This window comes from Staurois parvus, unplaced genomic scaffold (assembly GCF_062004578.1).
Source record: "Staurois parvus isolate SC_StPar_1 unplaced genomic scaffold, SC_StPar_1.0 ptg002404l, whole genome shotgun sequence".
Classification (NCBI taxonomy): Eukaryota; Metazoa; Chordata; class Amphibia; order Anura; family Ranidae; genus Staurois; species Staurois parvus.
The window spans coordinates 17773-39448 of NW_028320200.1; the positions used below are offsets into that span (position 1 = coordinate 17773).

Below are 21676 nucleotides of genomic sequence, written 5' to 3' on the forward strand. Positions count from 1 at the left end.
TTGCCTCTCTCACTAGCACTGTTGCCAGAGATGCAATCTTCAAGCGCAAAGGATTAAAAATCACCTTTTTACCCCGTACGCTGCTTATTGACATGACACATTAGGTCTACATTCCACAGACTCAAAGCATAGATATATTTCCTCATTTTTTACTACTTGCAGCTTCACATTTAAATGCTGTATATACGTCTAAGATCACCCAGAATGCAATCTGGAAACCAACCATCAGATGGCATCAGAACACCTACCACGTTAGATAGCTATATCTCCAGGCACCTCCCCGTGTCAGCATTGATGGGTTAGGCTGTGGCCGCTACACACCAAGACAGCCTCCATTTTCCCAATTTCAAAGGTTTTCACTCTTCCTCCACAGAGGTCCCTTTTTTCTTTCCTGAGACTTTGGACAGCAGAATCCCTTGGGAAGAAGCTCCTTCTCCAGCCAGTAGCGAGGGTTCTGGTGTTATCCATGGAACCCTTGGTGGCAGAGTGGCACCTCCAAGCATGTCCGTGGGCGACTAACAACCATTTCCTTCGGTATGGCCCCATGGCTTTCCATGATGTCATTTGAAGGAGGTGGTTTCAAAAAGGCTCACACCGACTAGCAGGTTCTAGACAATACACATGAGCCTTGACACCTTCCAAGGTACTGGATATCTGGGGGGGGCAGGATACTGAGCTACCTGTGAGGCGATAGCTGGATAGAAAGTGAGCATAATTGCATTGGCCGGGAATCGAACCCAGGCCTCCCGCGTGGCAGGTGAGAATTCTACCACTGAACCACCAATGCTCTTTGGCAGGACACATGTGGCTTCCCTGGCCTGACAGGTGCTAAAAGGTGCTGCTTTAGGCCATGGTAACCATCTCTGTGAATACATTCAGATGTGGGTCAAGTCCACCCAAAGACATGCCTTTCTTCAGCCGTACACACCACCACTGTGAACATGTAGGACAGCCCATTGCGTCTTTGAGGCTAGAAAGCCTTTCCATTGGAGAAGAAAAGCCCCAAGACGGGGCCAGAGCTTTTTCTAAGTACCTTTGACTTGGGGTTGACTTGTCAAAATCAATGTCAGTGCCTATTAATCTACCTTGCGACTTTGCCGGATGGACCCACTCCCCATTCACATCCGTAGGAGATCTTTAGAGGGGCTCCACATTGGCCTGATGTGAGACTCTGCAAAGTCAATAGGAGCTGCCTGAAACAGAGAGGAACCGATCTTTTCCCATGAAAGCCTTCTATAAGCAGAATGTGGAAAGTGGCCGTGGAGCGGCAGGCGAGGTTGCCTCCCAGCCAAAGAATTTCCTGAAGTTTTTGTCCCGTAGGACCGGTAGCATATTACATCCTCCTATTTTTGCTGGGTCTTCCGGCCTGGAGCAGAGTGGCGCAGCAGAAGCGTGCTGGGCCCATAACCCAGAGGTCGATGGATCGAAACCATCCTCTGCTAAGTTGACCTTTTTCTCTGGCAATCTCTCTTTCTTTGCTTAGGCAAAGGGCTTTCTTTCACCCAGAAAATGCTTTGATTAATCGGGGAGCACACCGCAGACAGCCCGGCAACAAACCCAGCCCTCAATGCGCCAAGTCCCCTACACGTGCTGTCTTTCAGCTCTTTGCTTTCACTTGTCTAATCTGTCCATCCTAAGACAAAACTCATACAATATTCCAACAGTCTGAACTGTGGAATTCATTGATCTATTCATAGATTTCTTGAGGGAGATTGTTGATAAATATTTCTGTCCCAAACAGAGGATCTTCTCCAACCCAGTCTGCACGAGGGCCACCATATTTCCTCTGACCATTGACCTGTACCGGGTTAATATGACATCTTTCCATCCACTCCGCAAGGGAAGATTTATTGTCTTTATACAGAGTTGTAATCCAAGCCTCGCTCTCAGCGTTCATCGCGTTGTTGTCCATCATTGGAGAATGATCTGCTCTCTCCATGGGCCCTTATCAGTGGGCAGAAGGCTAGCCCCTAGTTCCCTCCAAAAGCCCTGTTCTGGTTGGGTCTGTGACACTTCTGTGTCAAGGAAGTGGGACGTGATTGTGGTGATAAAACCAGTGGAAACCTCTCAGCTTCTACATGGCACTTGCACTTTTTGCACTAATGGAATATTGTCTCTTGGCCATGGAAGGCTGGCCGTGCTTTGGGTAATAGATTGCTTTGGTCCAACACTGCCTTGCGCGACTTCTGGCAGGCAAAGCAAGCACTTTATGCTTTGTGTTAGTCCTTCTGTGTCAATTTATGGGCTGAAGCCACATCTGCCCGAGAGTGTCAACGCCATGGCACATGTTACGAGGATGACTCCTGCTTGGCCTTTTGACTAGAGAGGCGAGGCTTTTCCCACAGCGCTCAATGCCGAGCCTGAAGAAAAAAAAAATCCAAAGCATGTCACCCCACGTGAGGGCTTTCCTTTGGAGGATGCGGGCATTGATCCCGCTACCTCTCGCATGCTAAGCGAGCGCTCTACCACTTGAGCTAATCCCCCTTGGCTCCGGTGCTTTCTTTGCGCTCTCGTTGATCACTGCTCTCTTATGTGCTACGCGGCATAAAGTCCACCATCTGTTTTGTGTAACTGTGTTTCATTCAGCACAGCACAATGCAGCATCCCAGTGCTATATACCACCTGCCAGCAATCAACTCCTTCACTGCCACCAACAATTGCCTCTCTCACTAGCACTGTTGCCAGAGATGCAATCTTCAAGCGCAAAGGATTAAAAATCACCTTTTTACCCCGTACGCTGCTTATTGACATGACACATTAGGTCTACATTCCACAGACTCAAAGCATAGATATATTTCCTCATTTTTTACTACTTGCAGCTTCACATTTAAATGCTGTATATACATCTAAGATCACCCAGAATGCAATCTGGAAACCAACCATCAGATGGCATCAGAACACCTACCACGTTAGATAGCTATATCTCCAGGCACCTCCCCGTGTCAGCATTGATGGGTTAGGCTGTGGCCGCTAGACACCAAGACAGCCTCCATTTTCCCAATTTCAAAGGTTTTCACTCTTCCTCCACAGAGGTCCCTTTTTTCTTTCCTGAGACTTTGGACAGCAGAATCCCTTGAAGAAGCTCCTTCTCCAGCCAGTAGCGAGGGTTCTGGTGTTATCCATGGAACCCTTGGTGGCAGAGTGGCACCTCCAAGCATGTCCGTGGGCGACTAACAACCATTTCCTTCGGTATGGCCCCATGGCTTTCCATGATGTCATTTGAAGGAGGTGGTTTCAAAAAGGCTCACACCGACTAGCAGTTTCTAGACAATACACATGAGCCTTGACACCTTCCAAGGTACTGGATATCTGGGGGCGGCGGGATACTGAGCTACCTGTGAGGCGATAGCTGGATAGAAAGTGAGCATAATTGCATTGGCCGGGAATCGAACCCGGGCCTCCCGCGTGGCAGGCGAGAATTCTACCACTGAACCACCAATGCTCTTTGGAAGGACACATGTGGCTTCCCTGGCCTGACAGGTGCTAAAAGGTGCTGCTTTAGGCCATGGTAACCATCTCTGTGAATACATTCAGATGTGGGTCAAGTCCACCCAAAGACATGCCTTTCTTCAGCCGTACACATCACCACTGTGAACATGTAGGACAGCCCATTGCGTCTTTGAGGCTAGAAAGCCTTTCCATTGGAGAAGAAAAGCCCCAAGACTGGGCCAGAGCTTTTTCTAAGTGCCTTTGACTTGGGGTTGACTTGTCAAAATCAATGTCAGTGCCTATTAATCTACCTTGCGACTTTGCCGGATGGACCCACTCCCCATTCACATCCGTAGGAGATCTTTAGAGGGTCTCCACATTGGCCTGATGTGAGACTCTGCAAAGTCAATAGGAGCTGCCTGAAACAGAGAGGAACCGATCTTTTCCCATGAAAGCCTTCTATAAGCAGAATGTGGAAAGTGGCCGTGGAGCGGCAGGCGAGGTTGCCTCCCAGCCAAAGAATTTCCTGAAGTTTTTGTCCCGTAGGACCGGTAGCATATTACATCCTCCTATTTTTGCTGGGTCTTCCGGCCTGGAGCAGAGTGGCGCAGCAGAAGCGTGCTGGGCCCATAACCCAGAGGTCGATGGATCGAAACCATCCTCTGCTAAGTTGACCTTTTTCTCTGGCAATCTCTCTTTCTTTGCTTAGGCAAAGGGCTTTCTTTCACCCAGAAAATGCTTTGATTAATCGGGGAGCACACCGCAGACAGCCCGGCAACAAACCCAGCCCTCAATGCGCCAAGTCCCCTACACGTGCTGTCTTTCAGCTCTTTGCTTTCACTTGTCTAATCTGTCCATCCTAAGACAAAACTCATACAATATTCCAACAGTCTGAACTGTGGAATTCATTGATCTATTCATAGATTTCTTGAGGGAGATTGTTGATAAATATTTCTGTCCCAAACAGAGGATCTTCTCCAACCCAGTCTGCACGAGGGCCACCATATTTCCTCTGACCATTGACCTGTACCGGGTTAATATGACATCTTTCCATCCACTCCGCAAGGGAAGATTTATTGTCTTTATACAGAGTTGTAATCCAAGCCTCGCTCTCAGCGTTCATCGCGTTGTTGTCCATCATTGGAGAATGATCTGCTCTCTCCATGGGCCCTAATCAGTGGGAAGAAGGCTAGCCCCTAGTTCCCTCCAAAAGCCCTGTTCTGGTTGGGTCTGTGACACTTCTGTGTCAAGGAAGTGGGACGTGATTGTGGTGATAAAACCAGTGGAAACCTCTCAGCTTCTACATGGCACTTGCACTTTTTGCACTAATGGAATATTGTCTCTTGGCCATGGAAGGCTGGCCGTGCTTTGGGTAATAGATTGCTTTGGTCCAACACTGCCTTGCGCGACTTCTGGCAGGCAAAGCAAGCACTTTATGCTTTGTGTTAGTCCTTCTGTGTCAATTTATGGGCTGAAGCCACATCTGCCCGAGAGTGTCAACGCCATGGCACATGTTACGAGGATGACTCCTGCTTGGCCTTTTGACTAGAGAGGCGAGGCTTTTCCCACAGCGCTCAATGCCGAGCCTGAAGAAAAAAAAAATCCAAAGCAGGTCACCCCACGTGAGGGCTTTCCTTTGGAGGATGCGGGCATTGATCCCGCTACCTCTCGCATGCTAAGCGAGCGCTCTACCACTTGAGCTAATCCCCCTTGGCTCCGGTGCTTTCTTTGCGCTCTCGTTGATCACTGCTCTCTTATGTGCTACGCGGCATAAAGTCCACCATCTGTTTTGTGTAACTGTGTTTCATTCAGCACAGCACAATGCAGCATCCCAGTGCTATATACCACCTGCCAGCAATCAACTCCTTCACTGCCACCAACAATTGCCTCTCTCACTAGCACTGTTGCCAGAGATGCAATCTTCAAGCGCAAAGGATTAAAAATCACCTTTTTACCCCGTACGCTGCTTATTGACATGACACATTAGGTCTACATTCCACAGACTCAAAGCATAGATATATTTCCTCATTTTTTACTACTTGCAGCTTCACATTTAAATGCTGTATATACATCTAAGATCACCCAGAATGCAATCTGGAAACCAACCATCAGATGGCATCAGAACACCTACCACGTTAGATAGCTATATCTCCAGGCACCTCCCCGTGTCAGCATTGATGGGTTAGGCTGTGGCCGCTAGACACCAAGACAGCCTCCATTTTCCCAATTTCAAAGGTTTTCACTCTTCCTCCACAGAGGTCCCTTTTTTCTTTCCTGAGACTTTGGACAGCAGAATCCCTTGGGAAGAAGCTCCTTCTCCAGCCAGTAGCGAGGGTTCTGGTGTTATCCATGGAACCCTTGGTGGCAGAGTGGCACCTCCAAGCATGTCCGTGGGCGACTAACAACCATTTCCTTCGGTATGGCCCCATGGCTTTCCATGATGTCATTTGAAGGAGGTGGTTTCAAAAAGGCTCACACCGACTAGCAGTTTCTAGACAATACACATGAGCCTTGACACCTTCCAAGGTACTGGATATCTGGGGGCGGCGGGATACTGAGCTACCTGTGAGGCGATAGCTGGATAGAAAGTGAGCATAATTGCATTGGCCGGGAATCGAACCCGGGCCTCCCGCGTGGCAGGCGAGAATTCTACCACTGAACCACCAATGCTCTTTGGCAGGACACATGTGGCTTCCCTGGCCTGACAGGTGCTAAAAGGTGCTGCTTTAGGCCATGGTAACCATCTCTGTGAATACATTCAGATGTGGGTCAAGTCCACCCAAAGACATGCCTTTCTTCAGCCGTACACATCACCACTGTGAACATGTAGGACAGCCCATTGCGTCTTTGAGGCTAGAAAGCCTTTCCATTGGAGAAGAAAAGCCCCAAGACTGGGCCAGAGCTTTTTCTAAGTGCCTTTGACTTGGGGTTGACTTGTCAAAATCAATGTCAGTGCCTATTAATCTACCTTGCGACTTTGCCGGATGGACCCACTCCCCATTCACATCCGTAGGAGATCTTTAGAGGGGCTCCACATTGGCCTGATGTGAGACTCTGCAAAGTCAATAGGAGCTGCCTGAAACAGAGAGGAACCGATCTTTTCCCATGAAAGCCTTCTATAAGCAGAATGTGGAAAATGGCCGTGGAGCGGCAGGCGAGGTTGCCTCCCAGCCAAAGAATTTCCTGAAGTTTTTGTCCCGTAGGACCGGTAGCATATTACATCCTCCTATTTTTGCTGGGTCTTTTGGCCTGGAGCAGAGTGGCGCAGCGGAAGCGTGCTGGGCCCATAACCCAGAGGTCGATGGATCGAAACCATCCTCTGCTAAGTTGACCTTTTTCTCTGGCAATCTCTCTTTCTTTGCTTAGGCAAAGGGCTTTCTTTCACCCAGAAAATGCTTTGATTAATCGGGGAGCACACCGCAGACAGCCCGGCAACAAACCCAGCCCTCAATGCGCCAAGTCCCCTACACGTGCTGTCTTTCAGCTCTTTGCTTTCACTTGTCTAATCTGTCCATCCTAAGACAAAACTCATACAATATTCCAACAGTCTGAACTGTGGAATTCATTGATCTATTCATAGATTTCTTGAGGGAGATTGTTGATAAATATTTCTGTCCCAAACAGAGGATCTTCTCCAACCCAGTCTGCACGAGGGCCACCATATTTCCTCTGACCATTGACCTGTAGCGGGTTAATATGACATCTTTCCATCCACTCCGCAAGGGAAGATTTATTGTCTTTATACAGAGTTGTAATCCAAGCCTCGCTCTCAGCGTTCATCGCGTTGTTGTCCATCATTGGAGAATGATCTGCTCTCTCCATGGGCCCTAATCAGTGGGCAGAAGGCTAGCCCCTAGTTCCCTCCAAAAGCCCTGTTCTGGTTGGGTCTGTGACACTTCTGTGTCAAGGAAGTGGGACGTGATTGTGGTGATAAAACCAGTGGAAACCTCTCAGCTTCTACATGGCACTTGCACTTTTTGCACTAATGGAATATTGTCTCTTGGCCATGGAAGGCTGGCCGTGCTTTGGGTAATAGATTGCTTTGGTCCAACACTGCCTTGCGCGACTTCTGGCAGGCAAAGCAAGCACTTTATGCTTTGTGTTAGTCCTTCTGTGTCAATTTATGGGCTGAAGCCACATCTGCCCGAGAGTGTCAACGCCATGGCACATGTTACGAGGATGACTCCTGCTTGGCCTTTTGACTAGAGAGGCGAGGCTTTTCCCACAGCGCTCAGTGCCGAGCCTGAAGAAAAAAAAAATCCAAAGCAGGTCACCCCACGTGAGGGCTTTCCTTTGGAGGATGCGGGCATTGATCCCGCTACCTCTCGCATGCTAAGCGAGCGCTCTACCACTTGAACTAATCCCCCTTGGCTCCGGTGCTTTCTTTGCGCTCTCGTTGATCACTGCTCTCTTATGTGCTACGCGGCATAAAGTCCACCATCTGTTTTGTGTAACTGTGTTTCATTCAGCACAGCACAATGCAGCATCCCAGTGCTATATACCACCTGCCAGCAATCAACTCCTTCACTGCCACCAACAATTGCCTCTCTCACTAGCACTGTTGCCAGAGATGCAATCTTCAAGCGCAAAGGATTAAAAATCACCTTTTTACCCCGTACGCTGCTTATTGACATGACACATTAGGTCTACATTCCACAGACTCAAAGCATAGATATATTTCCTCATTTTTTACTACTTGCAGCTTCACATTTAAATGCTGTATATACATCTAAGATCACCCAGAATGCAATCTGGAAACCAACCATCAGATGGCATCAGAACACCTACCACGTTAGATAGCTATATCTCCAGGCACCTCCCCGTGTCAGCATTGATGGGTTAGGCTGTGGCCGCTAGACACCAAGACAGCCTCCATTTTCCCAATTTCAAAGGTTTTCACTCTTCCTCCACAGAGGTCCCTTTTTTCTTTCCTGAGACTTTGGACAGCAGAATCCCTTGGGAAGAAGCTCCTTCTCCAGCCAGTAGCGAGGGTTCTGGTGTTATCCAGGGAACCCTTGGTGGCAGAGTGGCACCTCCAAGCATGTCCGTGGGCGACTAACAACCATTTCCTTCGGTATGGCCCCATGGCTTTCCATGATGTCATTTGAAGGAGGTGGTTTCAAAAAGGCTCACACCGACTAGCAGGTTCTAGACAATACACATGAGCCTTGACACCTTCCAAGGTACTGGATATCTGGGGGATACTGAGCTACCTGTGAGGCGATAGCTGGATAGAAAGTGAGCATAATTGCATTGGCTGGGAATCGAACCCGGGCCTCCCGCGTGGCAGGCGAGAATTCTACCACTGAACCACCAATGCTCTTTGGCAGGACACATGTAGCTTCCCTGGCCTGACAGGTGCTAAAAGGTGCTGCTTTAGGCCATGGTAACCATCTCTGTGAATACATTCAGATGTGGGTCAAGTCCACCCAAAGACATGCCTTTCTTCAGCCGTACACACCACCACTGTGAACATGTAGGACAGCCCATTGCGTCTTTGAGGCTAGAAAGCCTTTCCATTGGAGAAGAAAAGCCCCAAGACTGGGCCAGAGCTTTTTCTAAGTACCTTTGACTTGGGGTTGACTTGTCAAAATCAATGTCAGTGCCTATTAATCTACCTTGCGACTTTGCCGGATGGACCCACTCCCCATTCACATCCGTAGGAGATCTTTAGAGGGGCTCCACATTGGCCTGATGTGAGACTCTGCAAAGTCAATAGGAGCTGCCTGAAACAGAGAGGAACCGATCTTTTCCCATGAAAGCCTTCTATAAGCAGAATGTGGAAAGTGGCCGTGGAGCGGCAGGCGAGGTTGCCTCCCAGCCAAAGAATTTCCTGAAGTTGTTGTCCCGTAGGACCGGTAGCATATTACATCCTCCTATTTTTGCTGGGTCTTCCAGCCTGGAGCAGAGTGGCGCAGCGGAAGCGTGCTGGGCCCATAACCCAGAGGTCGATGGATCGAAACCATCCTCTGCTAAGTTGACCTTTTTCTCTGGCAATCTCTCTTTCTTTGCTTAGGCAAAGGGCTTTCTTTCACCCAGAAAATGCTTTGATTAATCGGGGAGCACACCGCAGACAGCCCGGCAACAAACCCAGCCCTCAATGCGCCAAGTCCCCTACACGTGCTGACTTTCAGCTCTTTGCTTTCACTTGTCAAATCTGTCCATCCTAAGACAAAACTCATACAATATTCCAACAGTCTGAACTGTGGAATTCATTGATCTATTCATAGATTTCTTGAGGGAGATTGTTGATAAATATTTCTGTCCCAAACAGAGGATCTTCTCCAACCCAGTCTGCACGAGGGCCACCATATTTCCTCTGACCATTGACCTGTACCGGGTTAATATGACATCTTTCCATCCACTCCGCAAGGGAAGATTTATTGTCTTTATACAGAGTTGTAATCCAAGCCTCGCTCTCAGCGTTCATCGCGTTGTTGTCCATCATTGGAGAATGATCTGCTCTCTCCATGGGCCCTAATCAGTGGGCAGAAGGCTAGCCCCTAGTTCCCTCCAAAAGCCCTGTTCTGGTTGGGTCTGTGACACTTCTGTGTCAAGGAAGTGGGACGTGATTGTGGTGATAAAACCAGTGGAAACCTCTCAGCTTCTACATGGCACTTGCACTTTTTGCACTAATGGAATATTGTCTCTTGGCCATGGAAGGCTGGCCGTGCTTTGGGTAATAGATTGCTTTGGTCCAACACTGCCTTGCGCGACTTCTGGCAGGCAAAGCAAGCACTTTATGCTTTGTGTTAGTCCTTCTGTGTCAATTTATGGGCTGAAGCCACATCTGCCCGAGAGTGTCAACGCCATGGCACATGTTACGAGGATGACTCCTGCTTGGCCTTTTGACTAGAGAGGCGAGGCTTTTCCCACAGCGCTCAGTGCCGAGCCTGAAGAAAAAAAAAATCCAAAGCAGGTCACCCCACGTGAGGGCTTTCCTTTGGAGGATGCGGGCATTGATCCCGCTACCTCTCGCATGCTAAGCGAGCGCTCTACCACTTGAGCTAATCCCCCTTGGCTCCGGTGCTTTCTTTGCGCTCTTGTTGATCACTGCTCTCTTATGTGCTACGCGGCATAAAGTCCACCATCTGTTTTGTGTAACTGTGTTTCATTCAGCACAGCACAATGCAGCATCCCAGTGCTATATACCACCTGCCAGCAATCAACTCCTTCACTGCCACCAACAATTGCCTCTCTCACTAGCACTGTTGCCAGAGATGCAATCTTCAAGCGCAAAGGATTAAAAATCACCTTTTTACCCCGTACGCTGCTTATTGACATGACACATTAGGTCTACATTCCACAGACTCAAAGCATAGATATATTTCCTCATTTTTTACTACTTGCAGCTTCACATTTAAATGCTGTATATACATCTAAGATCACCCAGAATGCAATCTGGAAACCAACCATCAGATGGCATCAGAACACCTACCACGTTAGATAGCTATATCTCCAGGCACCTCCCCGTGTCAGCATTGATGGGTTAGGCTGTGGCCGCTAGACACCAAGACAGCCTCCATTTTCCCAATTTCAAAGGTTTTCACTCTTCCTCCACAGAGGTCCCTTTTTTCTTTCCTGAGACTTTGGACAGCAGAATCCCTTGGGAAGAAGCTCCTTCTCCAGCCAGTAGCGAGGGTTCTGGTGTTATCCATGGAACCCTTGGTGGCAGAGTGGCACCTCCAAGCATGTCCGTGGGCGACTAACAACCATTTCCTTCGGTATGGCCCCATGGCTTTCCATGATGTCATTTGAAGGAGGTGGTTTCAAAAAGGCTCACACCGACTAGCAGGTTCTATACAATACACATGAGCCTTGACACCTTCCAAGGTACTGGATATCTGGGGGCGGCGGGATACTGAGCTACCTGTGAGGCGATAGCTGGATAGAAAGTGAGCATAATTGCATTGGCCGGGAATCGAACCCGGGCCTCCCGCGTGGCAGGCGAGAATTCTACCACTGAACCACCAATGCTCTTTGGCAGGACACATGTGGCTTCCCTGGCCTGACAGGTGCTAAAAGGTGCTGCTTTAGGCCATGGTAACCATCTCTGTGAATACATTCAGATGTGGGTCAAGTCCACCCAAAGACATGCCTTTCTTCAGCCGTACACACCACCACTGTGAACATGTAGGACAGCCCATTGCGTCTTTGAGGCTAGAAAGCCTTTCCATTGGAGAAGAAAAGCCCCAAGACTGGGCCAGAGCTTTTTCTAAGTACCTTTGACTTGGGGTTGACTTGTCAAAATCAATGTCAGTGCCTATTAATCTACCTTGCGACTTTGCCGGATGGACCCACTCCCCATTCACATCCGTAGGAGATCTTTAGAGGGGCTCCACATTGGCCTGATGTGAGACTCTGCAAAGTCAATAGGAGCTGCCTGAAACAGAGAGGAACCGATCTTTTCCCATGAAAGCCTTCTATAAGCAGAATGTGGAAAGTGGCCGTGGAGCGGCAGGCAAGGTTGCCTCCCAGCCAAAGAATTTCCTGAAGTTTTTGTCCCGTAGGACCGGTAGCATATTACATCCTCCTATTTTTGCTGGGTCTTCCGGCCTGGAGCAGAGTGGCGCAGCGGAAGCGTGCTGGGCCCATAACCCAGAGGTCGATGGATCGAAACCATCCTCTGCTAAGTTGACCTTTTTCTCTGGCAATCTCTCTTTCTTTGCTTAGGCAAAGGGCTTTCTTTCACCCAGAAAATGCTTTGATTAATCGGGGAGCACACCGCAGACAGCCCGGCAACAAACCCAGCCCTCAATGCGCCAAGTCCCCTACACGTGCTGTCTTTCAGCTCTTTGCTTTCACTTGTCTAATCTGTCCATCCTAAGACAAAACTCATACAATATTCCAACAGTCTGAACTGTGGAATTCATTGATCTATTCATAGATTTCTTGAGGGAGATTGTTGATAAATATTTCTGTCCCAAACAGAGGATCTTCTCCAACCCAGTCTGCACGAGGGCCACCATATTTCCTCTGACCATTGACCTGTACCGGGTTAATATGACATCTTTCCATCCACTCCGCAAGGGAAGATTTATTGTCTTTATACAGAGTTGTAATCCAAGCCTCGCTCTCAGCGTTCATCGCGTTGTTGTCCATCATTGGAGAATGATCTGCCCTCTCTATGGGCCCTAATCAGTGGGCAGAAGGCTAGCCCCTAGTTCCCTCCAAAAGCCCTGTTCTGGTTGGGTCTGTGACACTTCTGTGTCAAGGAAGTGGGACGTGATTGTGGTGATAAAACCAGTGGAAACCTCTCAGCTTCTACATGGCACTTGCACTTTTTGCACTAATGGAATATTGTCTCTTGGCCATGGAAGGCTGGCCGTGCTTTGGGTAATAGATTGCTTTGGTCCAACACTGCCTTGCGCGACTTCTGGCAGGCAAAGCAAGCACTTTATGCTTTGTGTTAGTCCTTCTGTGTCAATTTATGGGCTGAAGCCACATCTGCCCGAGAGTGTCAACGCCATGGCACATGTTACGAGGATGACTCCTGCTTGGCCTTTTGACTAGAGAGGCGAGGCTTTTCCCACAGCGCTCAGTGCCGAGCCTGAAGAAAAAAAAAATCCAAAGCAGGTCACCCCACGTGAGGGCTTTCCTTTGGAGGATGCGGGCATTGATCCCGCTACCTCTCGCATGCTAAGCGAGCGCTCTACCACTTGAGCTAATCCCCCTTGGCTCCGGTGCTTTCTTTGCGCTCTCGTTGATCACTGCTCTCTTATGTGCTACGCGGCATAAAGTCCACCATCTGTTTTGTGTAACTGTGTTTCATTCAGCACAGCACAATGCAGCATCCCAGTGCTATATACCACCTGCCAGCAATCAACTCCTTCACTGCCACCAACAATTGCCTCTCTCACTAGCACTGTTGCCAGAGATGCAATCTTCAAGCGCAAAGGATTAAAAATCACCTTTTTACCCCGTACGCTGCTTATTGACATGACACATTAGGTCTACATTCCACAGACTCAAAGCATAGATATATTTCCTCATTTTTTACTACTTGCAGCTTCACATTTAAATGCTGTATATACATCTAAGATCACCCAGAATGCAATCTGGAAACCAACCATCAGATGGCATCAGAACACTTACCACGTTAGATAGCTATATCTCCAGGCACCTCCCCGTGTCAGCATTGATGGGTTAGGCTGTGGCCGCTAGACACCAAGACAGCCTCCATTTTCCCAATTTCAAAGGTTTTCACTCTTCCTCCACAGAGGTCCCTTTTTTCTTTCCTGAGAATTTGGACAGCAGAATCCCTTGGGAAGAAGCTCCTTCTCCAGCCAGTAGCGAGGGTTCTGGTGTTATCCATGGAACCCTTGGTGGCAGAGTGGCACCTCCAAGCATGTCCGTGGGCGACTAACAACCATTTCCTTCGGTATGGCCCCATGGCTTTCCATGATGTCATTTGAAGGAGGTGGTTTCAAAAAGGCTCACACCGACTAGCAGGTTCTAGACAATACACATGAGCCTTGACACCTTCCAAGGTACTGGATATCTGGGGGCGGCGGGATACTGAGCTACCTGTGAGGCGATAGCTGGATAGAAAGTGAGCATAATTGCATTGGCCGGGAATCGAACCCGGGCCTCCCGCGTGGCAGGCGAGAATTCTACCACTGAACCACCAATGCTCTTTGGCAGGACACATGTGGCTTCCCTGGCCTGACAGGTGCTAAAAGGTGCTGCTTTAGGCCATGGTAACCATCTCTGTGAATACATTCAGATGTGGGTCAAGTCCACCCAAAGACATGCCTTTCTTCAGCCGTACACACCACCACTGTGAACATGTAGGACAGCCCATTGCGTCTTTGAGGCTAGAAAGCCTTTCCATTAGAGAAGAAAAGCCCCAAGACGGGGCCAGAGCTTTTTCTAAGTACCTTTGACTTGGGGTTGACTTGTCAAAATCAATGTCAGTGCCTATTAATCTACCTTGCGACTTTGCCGGATGGACCCACTCCCCATTCACATCCGTAGGAGATCTTTAGAGGGGCTCCACATTGGCCTGATGTGATACTCTGCAAAGTCAATAGGAGCTGCCTGAAACAGAGAGGAACCGATCTTTTCCCATGAAAGCCTTCTATAAGCAGAATGTGGAAAGTGGCCGTGGAGCGGCAGGAGAGGTTGCCTCCCAGCCAAAGAATTTCCTGAAGTTTTTGTCCCATAGGACCGGTAGCATATTACATCCTCCTATTTTTGCTGGGTCTTCCGGCCTGGAGCAGAGTGGCGCAGCGGAAGCGTGCTGGGCCCATAACCCAGAGGTCGATGGATCGAAACCATCCTCTGCTAAGTTGACCTTTTTCTCTGGCAATCTCTCTTTCTTTGCTTAGGCAAAGGGCTTTCTTTCACCCAGAAAATGCTTTGATTAATCGGGGAGCACACCGCAGACAGCCCGGCAACAAACCCAGCCCTCAATGAGCCAAGTCCCCTACACGTGCTGTCTTTCAGCTCTTTGCTTTCACTTGTCTAATCTGTCCATCCTAAGACAAAACTCATACAATATTCCAACAGTCTGAACTGTGGAATTCATTGATCTATTCATAGATTTCTTGAGGGAGATTGTTGATAAATATTTCTGTCCCAAACAGAGGATCTTCTCAGACCCAGTCTGCACGAGGGCCACCATATTTCCTCTGACCATTGACCTGTACCGGGTTAATATGACATCTTTCCATCCACTCCGCAAGGGAAGATTTATTGTCTTTATACAGAGTTGTAATCCAAGCCTCGCTCTCAGCGTTCATCGCGTTGTTGTCCATCATTGGAGAATGATCTGCTCTCTCCATGGGCCCTAATCAGTGGGCAGAAGGCTAGCCCCTAGTTCCCTCCAAAAGCCCTGTTCTGGTTGGGTCTGTGACACTTCTGTGTCAAGGAAGTGGGACGTGATTGTGGTGATAAAACCAGTGGAAACCTCTCAGCTTCTACATGGCACTTGCACTTTTTGCACTAATGGAATATTGTCTCTTGGCCATGGAAGGCTGGCCGTGCTTTGGGTAATAGATTGCTTTGGTCCAACACTGCCTTGCGCGACTTCTGGCAGGCAAAGCAAGCACTTTATGCTTTGTGTTAGTCCTTCTGTGTCAATTTATGGGCTGAAGCCACATCTGCCCGAGAGTGTCAACGCCATGGCACATGTTACGAGGATGACTCCTGCTTGGCCTTTTGACTAGAGAGGCGAGGCTTTTCCCACAGCGCTCAGTGCCGAGCCTGAAGAAAAAAAAAATCCAAAGCAGGTCACCCCACGTGAGGGCTTTCCTTTGGAGGATGCGGGCATTGATCCCGCTACCTCTCGCATGCTAAGCGAGCGCTCTACCACTTGAGCTAATCCCCCTTGGCTCCGGTGCTTTCTTTGCGCTCTCGTTGATCACTGCTCTCTTATGTGCTACGCGGCATAAAGTCCACCATCTGTTTTGTGTAACTGTGTTTCATTCAGCACAGCACAATGCAGCATCCCAGTGCTATATACCACCTGCCAGCAATCAACTCCTTCACTGCCACCAACAATTGCCTCTCTCACTAGCACTGTTGCCAGAGATGCAATCTTCAAGCGCAAAGGATTAAAAATCACCTTTTTACCCCGTACGCTGCTTATTGACATGACACATTAGGTCTACATTCCACAGACTCAAAGCATAGATATATTTCCTCATTTTTTACTACTTGCAGCTTCACATTTAAATGCTGTATATACATCTAAGATCACCCAGAATGCAATCTGGAAACCAACCATCAGATGGCATCAGAACACCTACCACGTTAGATAGCTATATCTCCAGGCACCTCCCCGTGTCAGCATTGATGGGTTAGGCTGTGGCCGCTAGACACCAAGACAGCCTCCATTTTCCCAATTTCAAAGGTTTTCACTCTTCCTCCACAGAGGTCCCTTTTTTCTTTCCTGAGACTTTGGACAGCAGAATCCCTTGGGAAGAAGCTCCTTCTCCAGCCAGTAGCGAGGGTTCTGGTGTTATCCATGGAACCCTTGGTGGCAGAGTGGCACCTCCAAGCATGTCCGTGGGCGACTAACAACCATTTCCTTCGGTATGGCCCCATGGCTTTCCATGATGTCATTTGAAGGAGGTGGTTTCAAAAAGGCTCACACCGACTAGCAGTTTCTAGACAATACACATGAGCCTTGACACCTTCCAAGGTACTGGATATCTGGGGGCGGCGGGATACTGAGCTACCTGTGAGGCGATAGCTGGATAGAAAGTGAGCATAATTGCATTGGCCGGGAATCGAACCCGGGCCTCCCGCGTGGCAGGCGAGAATTCTACCACTGAACCACCAATGCTCTTTGGCAGGACACATGTGGCTTCCCTGGCCTGACAGGTGCTAAAAGGTGCTGCTTTAGGCCATGGTAACCATCTCTGTGAATACATTCAGATGTGGGTCAAGTCCACCCAAAGACATGCCTTTCTTCAGCCGTACACATCACCACTGTGAACATGTAGGACAGCCCATTGCGTCTTTGAGGCTAGAAAGCCTTTCCATTGGAGAAGAAAAGCCCCAAGACTGGGCCAGAGCTTTTTCTAAGTGCCTTTGACTTGGGGTTGACTTGTCAAAATCAATGTCAGTGCCTATTAATCTACCTTGCGACTTTGCCGGATGGACCCACTCCCCATTCACATCCGTAGGAGATCTTTAGAGGGGCTCCACATTGGCCTGATGTGAGACTCTGCAAAGTCAATAGGAGCTGCCTGAAACAGAGAGGAACCGATCTTTTCCCATGAAAGCCTTCTATAAGCAGAATGTGGAAAATGGCCGTGGAGCGGCAGGCGAGGTTGCCTCCCAGCCAAAGAATTTCCTGAAGTTTTTGTCCCGTAGGACCGGTAGCATATTACATCCTCCTATTTTTGCAGGGTCTTTTGGCCTGGAGCAGAGTGGCGCAGCGGAAGCGTGCTGGGCCCATAACCCAGAGGTCGATGGATCGAAACCATCCTCTGCTAAGTTGACCTTTTTCTCTGGCAATCTCTCTTTCTTTGCTTAGGCAAAGGGCTTTCTTTCACCCAGAAAATGCTTTGATTAATCGGGGAGCACACCGCAGACAGCCCGGCAACAAACCCAGCCCTCAATGCGCCAAGTCCCCTACACGTGCTGTCTTTCAGCTCTTTGCTTTCACTTGTCTAATCTGTCCATCCTAAGACAAAACTCATACAATATTCCAACAGTCTGAACTGTGGAATTCATTGATCTATTCATAGATTTCTTGAGGGAGATTGTTGATAAATATTTCTGTCCCAAACAGAGGATCTTCTCCAACCCAGTCTGCACGAGGGCCACCATATTTCCTCTGACCATTGACCTGTAGCGGGTTAATATGACATCTTTCCATCCACTCCGCAAGGGAAGATTTATTGTCTTTATACAGAGTTGTAATCCAAGCCTCGCTCTCAGCGTTCATCGCGTTGTTGTCCATCATTGGAGAATGATCTGCTCTCTCCATGGGCCCTAATCAGTGGGCAGAAGGCTAGCCCCTAGTTCCCTCCAAAAGCCCTGTTCTGGTTGGGTCTGTGACACTTCTGTGTCAAGGAAGTGGGACGTGATTGTGGTGATAAAACCAGTGGAAACCTCTCAGCTTCTACATGGCACTTGCACTTTTTGCACTAATGGAATATTGTCTCTTGGCCATGGAAGGCTGGCCGTGCTTTGGGTAATAGATTGCTTTGGTCCAACACTGCCTTGCGCGACTTCTGGCAGGCAAAGCAAGCACTTTATGCTTTGTGTTAGTCCTTCTGTGTCAATTTATGGGCTGAAGCCACATCTGCCCGAGAGTGTCAACGCCATGGCACATGTTACGAGGATGACTCCTGCTTGGCCTTTTGACTAGAGAGGCGAGGCTTTTCCCACAGCGCTCAGTGCCGAGCCTGAAGAAAAAAAAAATCCAAAGCAGGTCACCCCACGTGAGGGCTTTCCTTTGGAGGATGCGGGCATTGATCCCGCTACCTCTCGCATGCTAAGCGAGCGCTCTACCACTTGAACTAATCCCCCTTGGCTCCGGTGCTTTCTTTGTGCTCTCGTTGATCACTGCTCTCTTATGTGCTACGCGGCATAAAGTCCACCATCTGTTTTGTGTAACTGTGTTTCATTCAGCACAGCACAATGCAGCATCCCAGTGCTATATACCACCTGCCAGCAATCAACTCCTTCACTGCCACCAACAATTGCCTCTCTCACTAGCACTGTTGCCAGAGATGCAATCTTCAAGCGCAAAGGATTAAAAATCACCTTTTTACCCCGTACGCTGCTTATTGACATGACACATTAGGTCTACATTCCACAGACTCAAAGCATAGATATATTTCCTCATTTTTTACTACTTGCAGCTTCACATTTAAATGCTGTATATACATCTAAGATCACCCAGAATGCAATCTGGAAACCAACCATCAGATGGCATCAGAACACCTACCACGTTAGATAGCTATATCTCCAGGCACCTCCCCGTGTCAGCATTGATGGGTTAGGCTGTGGCCGCTAGACACCAAGACAGCCTCCATTTTCCCAATTTCAAAGGTTTTCACTCTTCCTCCACAGAGGTCCCTTTTTTCTTTCCTGAGACTTTGGACAGCAGAATCCCTTGGGAAGAAGCTCCTTCTCCAGCCAGTAGCGAGGGTTCTGGTGTTATCCAGGGAACCCTTGGTGGCAGAGTGGCACCTCCAAGCATGTCCGTGGGCGACTAACAACCATTTCCTTCGGTATGGCCCCATGGCTTTCCATGATGTCATTTGAAGGAGGTGGTTTCAAAAAGGCTCACACCGACTAGCAGGTTCTAGACAATACACATGAGCCTTGACACCTTCCAAGGTACTGGATATCTGGGGGATACTGAGCTACCTGTGAGGCGATAGCTGGATAGAAAGTGAGCATAATTGCATTGGCTGGGAATCGAACCCGGGCCTCCCGCGTGGCAGGCGAGAATTCTACCACTGAACCACCAATGCTCTTTGGCAGGACACATGTAGCTTCCCTGGCCTGACAGGTGCTAAAAGGTGCTGCTTTAGGCCATGGTAACCATCTCTGTGAATACATTCAGATGTGGGTCAAGTCCACCCAAAGACATGCCTTTCTTCAGCCGTACACACCACCACTGTGAACATGTAGGACAGCCCATTGCGTCTTTGAGGCTAGAAAGCCTTTCCATTGGAGAAGAAAAGCCCCAAGACTGGGCCAGAGCTTTTTCTAAGTACCTTTGACTTGGGGTTGACTTGTCAAAATCAATGTCAGTGCCTATTAATCTACCTTGCGACTTTGCCGGATGGACCCACTCCCCATTCACATCCGTAGGAGATCTTTAGAGGGGCTCCACATTGGCCTGATGTGAGACTCTGCAAAGTCAATAGGAGCTGCCTGAAACAGAGAGGAACCGATCTTTTCCCATGAAAGCCTTCTATAAGCAGAATGTGGAAAGTGGCCGTGGAGCGGCAGGCGAGGTTGCCTCCCAGCCAAAGAATTTCCTGAAGTTGTTGTCCCGTAGGACCGGTAGCATATTACATCCTCCTATTTTTGCTGGGTCTTCCAGCCTGGAGCAGAGTGGCGCAGCGGAAGCGTGCTGGGCCCATAACCCAGAGGTCGATGGATCGAAACCATCCTCTGCTAAGTTGACCTTTTTCTCTGGCAATCTCTCTTTCTTTGCTTAGGCAAAGGGCTTTCTTTCACCCAGAAAATGCTTTGATTAATCGGGGAGCACACCGCAGACAGCCCGGCAACAAACCCAGCCCTCAATGCGCCAAGTCCCCTACACGTGCTGACTTTCAGCTCTTTGCTTTCACTTGTCAAATCTGTCCATCCTAAGACAAAACTCATACAATATTCCAACAGTCTGAACTGTGGAATTCATTGATCTATTCATAGATTTCTTGAGGGAGATTGTTGATAAATATTTCTGTCCCAAACAGAGGATCTTCTCCAACCCAGTCTGCACGAGGGCCACCATATTTCCTCTGACCATTGACCTGTACCGGGTTAATATGACATCTTTCCATCCACTCCGCAAGGGAAGATTTATTGTCTTTATACAGAGTTGTAATCCAAGCCTCGCTCTCAGCGTTCATCGCGTTGTTGTCCATCATTGGAGAATGATCTGCTCTCTCCATGGGCCCTAATCAGTGGGCAGAAGGCTAGCCCCTAGTTCCCTCCAAAAGCCCTGTTCTGGTTGGGTCTGTGACACTTCTGTGTCAAGGAAGTGGGACGTGATTGTGGTGATAAAACCAGTGGAAACCTCTCAGCTTCTACATGGCACTTGCACTTTTTGCACTAATGGAATATTGTCTCTTGGCCATGGAAGGCTGGCCGTGCTTTGGGTAATAGATTGCTTTGGTCCAACACTGCCTTGCGCGACTTCTGGCAGGCAAAGCAAGCACTTTATGCTTTGTGTTAGTCCTTCTGTGTCAATTTATGGGCTGAAGCCACATCTGCCCGAGAGTGTCAACGCCATGGCACATGTTACGAGGATGACTCCTGCTTGGCCTTTTGACTAGAGAGGCGAGGCTTTTCCCACAGCGCTCAGTGCCGAGCCTGAAGAAAAAAAAAATCCAAAGCAGGTCACCCCACGTGAGGGCTTTCCTTTGGAGGATGCGGGCATTGATCCCGCTACCTCTCGCATGCTAAGCGAGCGCTCTACCACTTGAGCTAATCCCCCTTGGCTCCGGTGCTTTCTTTGCGCTCTTGTTGATCACTGCTCTCTTATGTGCTACGCGGCATAAAGTCCACCATCTGTTTTGTGTAACTGTGTTTCATTCAGCACAGCACAATGCAGCATCCCAGTGCTATATACCACCTGCCAGCAATCAACTCCTTCACTGCCACCAACAATTGCCTCTCTCACTAGCACTGTTGCCAGAGATGCAATCTTCAAGCGCAAAGGATTAAAAATCACCTTTTTACCCCGTACGCTGCTTATTGACATGACACATTAGGTCTACATTCCACAGACTCAAAGCATAGATATATTTCCTCATTTTTTACTACTTGCAGCTTCACATTTAAATGCTGTATATACATCTAAGATCACCCAGAATGCAATCTGGAAACCAACCATCAGATGGCATCAGAACACCTACCACGTTAGATAGCTATATCTCCAGGCACCTCCCCGTGTCAGCATTGATGGGTTAGGCTGTGGCCGCTAGACACCAAGACAGCCTCCATTTTCCCAATTTCAAAGGTTTTCACTCTTCCTCCACAGAGGTCCCTTTTTTCTTTCCTGAGACTTTGGACAGCAGAATCCCTTGGGAAGAAGCTCCTTCTC

General features: G+C 48.7%; 11 non-coding genes across 11 annotated transcripts; all 11 read right to left on the reverse strand.

Moving 5' to 3' along the window:
• Window positions 1-2411: 2411 nt before the first annotated feature.
• On the reverse strand, window positions 2412-2484 carry TRNAA-AGC (transfer RNA alanine (anticodon AGC)). The gene has a single exon. It is a non-coding gene; the product is annotated as a tRNA-Ala (tRNA).
• An 887-nt stretch (window positions 2485-3371) lies between these two features.
• Window positions 3372-3442, reverse strand: TRNAG-GCC (transfer RNA glycine (anticodon GCC)). The gene has a single exon. It is a non-coding gene; the product is annotated as a tRNA-Gly (tRNA).
• Window positions 3443-5066: 1624 nt separating this feature from the next.
• TRNAA-AGC (transfer RNA alanine (anticodon AGC)) lies at window positions 5067-5139 on the reverse strand. Its single transcript has one exon. It is a non-coding gene; the product is annotated as a tRNA-Ala (tRNA).
• Window positions 5140-6028: 889 nt separating this feature from the next.
• On the reverse strand, window positions 6029-6099 carry TRNAG-GCC (transfer RNA glycine (anticodon GCC)). Its single transcript has one exon. It is a non-coding gene; the product is annotated as a tRNA-Gly (tRNA).
• A 4274-nt stretch (window positions 6100-10373) lies between these two features.
• Window positions 10374-10446, reverse strand: TRNAA-AGC (transfer RNA alanine (anticodon AGC)). The gene has a single exon. It is a non-coding gene; the product is annotated as a tRNA-Ala (tRNA).
• An 889-nt stretch (window positions 10447-11335) lies between these two features.
• TRNAG-GCC (transfer RNA glycine (anticodon GCC)) lies at window positions 11336-11406 on the reverse strand. The gene has a single exon. It is a non-coding gene; the product is annotated as a tRNA-Gly (tRNA).
• Window positions 11407-13030: 1624 nt separating this feature from the next.
• Window positions 13031-13103, reverse strand: TRNAA-AGC (transfer RNA alanine (anticodon AGC)). Its single transcript has one exon. It is a non-coding gene; the product is annotated as a tRNA-Ala (tRNA).
• An 889-nt stretch (window positions 13104-13992) lies between these two features.
• Window positions 13993-14063, reverse strand: TRNAG-GCC (transfer RNA glycine (anticodon GCC)). Its single transcript has one exon. It is a non-coding gene; the product is annotated as a tRNA-Gly (tRNA).
• A 1624-nt stretch (window positions 14064-15687) lies between these two features.
• TRNAA-AGC (transfer RNA alanine (anticodon AGC)) lies at window positions 15688-15760 on the reverse strand. The gene has a single exon. It is a non-coding gene; the product is annotated as a tRNA-Ala (tRNA).
• An 889-nt stretch (window positions 15761-16649) lies between these two features.
• TRNAG-GCC (transfer RNA glycine (anticodon GCC)) lies at window positions 16650-16720 on the reverse strand. Its single transcript has one exon. It is a non-coding gene; the product is annotated as a tRNA-Gly (tRNA).
• A 4274-nt stretch (window positions 16721-20994) lies between these two features.
• TRNAA-AGC (transfer RNA alanine (anticodon AGC)) lies at window positions 20995-21067 on the reverse strand. Its single transcript has one exon. It is a non-coding gene; the product is annotated as a tRNA-Ala (tRNA).
• Between the last annotated feature and the right edge of the window lie 609 nt (window positions 21068-21676).